At 40.5% G+C, this 3,580-nt stretch overlaps 1 long non-coding RNA gene across 1 annotated transcript; it reads right to left on the bottom strand.

The window, feature by feature from the left end:
* Window positions 1–1,772: 1,772 nt before the first annotated feature.
* LOC128405780 (uncharacterized) lies at window positions 1,773–2,817 on the bottom strand. The gene is made up of 2 exons (XR_008328355.1): window positions 2,522–2,817; window positions 1,773–1,945 (listed from the first exon to the last, which is right to left on the bottom strand). It is a non-coding gene; the product is annotated as an uncharacterized LOC128405780 (long non-coding RNA).
* Between the last annotated feature and the right edge of the window lie 763 nt (window positions 2,818–3,580).

The following is a 3,580-nucleotide window of genomic DNA, read 5'->3' on the forward strand; positions in this document are numbered from 1 at the left end:
ATAGGTCATTATATGCATATGGACCAAGCAACAACGTGTTTCCCTAGTTCGGACTGATTTCACTTCGCTTTGAGATTTTTGAGTGCACACCTAAATAAAGCATCGAAAGATGCCCCATCTTTCACTTCGCTTTGCGATTTTTGGGTGAATATGCTTGCACACATGAAAAACCAAGTGAAACCAACCCAGATAAGCTTAGTCACATTTCCTTGCTTAGTCACAAATACTTTTCCTATGAGAAACACTTCGCCTTACAATCGTTCACACCTAAGCAAGGGAAAGATGCCCAGTCCAGGCTTATTCGTCTTCTTTGTATGCATATGGAACAGAAAAGCTTATTTGGGTTGATTTCACTGGGTTCTTTGGGTGTGCAAGCATATTCACCCAAAAAACAAAGGGAAGCGAAGGAATCTCGAACAAAGCATAACCAAGTGGAAAACCCAAATAAGCTTATAAACCCAAGTGGAAAACCCAAATAAGCAAATAAACGTTTTCCTTTGTTTCACTTCGCTTTGCGGTCTTTGGGTGCACAGCCAGAGCTGAAACTGTGTGAAATGTCCAAGCATACTTTCATTCTATGCATATTGCTCCACCCGCTTTGCGAATTTTGGGTGTACACTTTAATATCCTGAAACGAAACATGGAACACAAAAAAAATCACAGTTGCTTTGTTTGGGCTTTCACTTCGCTTTCTGTGATTATGCATACATAAGGAACCAAGTGAAATCAACCCAAATAAGCTTATTCGGTTTTTGTGTGTGTGTGTGTGAATATGCTTGCACACAAAGAAGCAAATGAAATTAACCCAAATCAATTATTCGTCTTGTTTTTAACCAAAAATCCCTTGTGCTTTGTTCAGAATTAGGATTATGCTTTTGGGTGAATTTTTGGGTGAATATGGATGCACATAAAGAACCAAGTGAAATCCACCAAAATTAGCTTATTCGTCCTCTTTGCAGACGGAGGCAAAAGAACTTTTTCTTTCCAACCTGTTCTTTATTTGGCCTTCCTTCACAACGTTTTTCCAGAATACAAAGAATACAAAGTTGTATCCAATACTTAAACACAGGGCAGGACATTTTTATCAACCCACGCTCGGGAGAAGTGACGTACAAATATTAAAGAATGAATTTGCAATTGCTTGACTTAAAAGCAACTATACAAATGTGTTCAGTAGTTCAGTGTACTACTGCTGATTTTGCTTTCCTACCAAGTTACTGTTTGCTAGGTTTGTATAAAGCGATGGTGTGTTCTTTCTCACCTTTCCTATTTTGTTGATATGTCTGAGATAAAGACCTAGGAAGTTTATTTAGGGAGTTCAGGTATGAGGCCTTTTGTAATTCTTTTTATTTATTTTCTACAAAAATAACAAAAATAAAAAACACAAAAACCAGAAAACACAAAAAACAGAACACCCCCCCCAAAAAAAAAACAATGTCCAAACCACGATATGGGATTCTATGACTCCAGCAACTTCCCTACACCCCTTCCCTGGGTTCCTTAAGTTCACTTTTCAACTGCATATCATTACTACTACAAAATTTCTTTTCCTGTTATTTGTACAATCTTTAAAATTACAAGTATTCTTGTATCCTGCCAATGTGTTAATACTTTTGTAGATATATAATAAACATTTACACTTTTTTAAATTCCTTGTTGTCTAGACTTCTGAGCTTCCCAGTGAATTTTGCCATTTCGGCATAGTCCATTAACTGTTGCGGGTAACCTGGGTACCTTGTTCAAGGTGTGCCCAACGATCACAGATGCAGCAGTTGAAGAAATAGAAAGTACATTTTATTGCTGACAGCAACAGACCCCTGGAACCCAATCGTTGCTGATGAAAATTATATGAAAATCGGGTGGAATGAGATGCCCTTCGGTGACCCCAGGCTCAGAGACTTCCTGGGCGAAGGAGGAGCACAACAGCCGGCAGGCGCTGAAGAAGCTGCAGAGGAAAAAAGGACAGGAAAGACGTCAGAAGAGCAAGAACAGCAAATTTTCCGACCCCGAGGTCCGAAGACGACTTGGAGAATTCTGGGAGAGGGGGCATCACTTGCCCCTTCTCTTTTAAAGGGCATTCCGTCTAAGCATGCAGCTCCTAAGTACGGTGAGGGGGGCCTACAACTTGGGAGTAAAATCCCCAAAAAAGGTCAACAGCTTCAGTCCAATCATCTGAATACATAAGCAAAACAAAAATGATATATTACTATCATTTTGCCTAACGGTTACCTAACCACACCTGAGACATAGTATTTCAACCGTCCAAAGACACTAGCTCATCAAAACCACTACACAGGCTAAATGTCTCTACTTTTAAGTTCTGGTCAACCATGGAAGCTTACAAAATTATTAAATCACATTTTACAACTTCCCTTTTTCATAAATTGAGAGGTAAAGGTTGGGTGGAATGACTGAGCAACAAGTCAGCCAGATTCCAAATACAAACTTTGCAAGTGCCATCTGAATATAACCCAAAGAAGGGAGGTTCAGCAGCCGTAGCACTCCCAGCAAAGGATCTTACCTGGAAATTCACTAAGATCTCTGGAGAGAATCCAACTGCTGATCTTTGTCGAAGCAACGACAAAATGGACTTCAGATGGAATCAGTGAGTTTTCAGATTTCCAGGTATAGGAAATAATGCAATCAGAATGCACCTAGGCTGGTGTAAGGAGAACGAAGGTACATTATTCCTAGAGAGATTCCTGCAGAAACCCCACGTCCTGTTGTTGTTTAGTCCCAGAAGTGCAAGCTGAATTTTGAAGGGGCAGAACCAGATACCAAATTGCAAACATGCTCTGGACTATGGAGAGAGTTCCAGAAAGACATCTACTTCTGCTTCATTGACTATGGAAAAGCCTTTGTGTCGACCAAAGTAAACTATGGCAAGTTCTTAAAGAAATGGGAGTGCCTGATCACCTCATCTGTCTCCTGAGAAATCTCTACGCGGGACAAGAAGCTACAGTTAGAACTGGATATGGAACAACAGATTGGTTCAAAATTGGGAAAGGAGTACGGCAAGGCTGTATATTGTCTGCCTGTATTTAACATATGCAGAATTCATCATGCGAAAAGCTGGGCTGGATGAATCCTAAGCCAGAATTAAGATTGCTGGAAGAAATATCAACAACAGATATGCAGGTGACACAACCTTGATGGCAGAAAGTGAGGAGGAATTAAAGAACCTTTTAATGAGGGTGAAAGAGGAGAGCGCAAAATATGGTTTGAAGCTCATCAAAAAAATGAAGATCATGGCCCATCACCTCCTGGGAAATAGAAGGGGAAGAAATGGGCTCCATGATCACTGCAGATGGTGACAGCAGCCACGAAATTAAAAGATGCCTGCTTCTTGGGAGAGAAGCAATGACAAACCTAGACAGCATCTTAAAAAGCAGAGACATCACCTTGCCAACAACGGTCCGTTTAGTAAAAGCTATGGTTTTCCCAGTAGTGATGTATGGAGGAGAGCTGGACCATAATGATCGCCAAAGAATGGATGCTTTTGAATTATGGTGCTGGAGACTTGAGTCCCATGGACTGCAAGAAGATCAAACCTTTCCATTCTTAAGGAAATGAGCCCTGA

Source organism: Podarcis raffonei, chromosome 18 (genome assembly GCF_027172205.1).
Source record: "Podarcis raffonei isolate rPodRaf1 chromosome 18, rPodRaf1.pri, whole genome shotgun sequence".
NCBI lineage: Eukaryota > Metazoa > Chordata > Lepidosauria > Squamata > Lacertidae > Podarcis > Podarcis raffonei.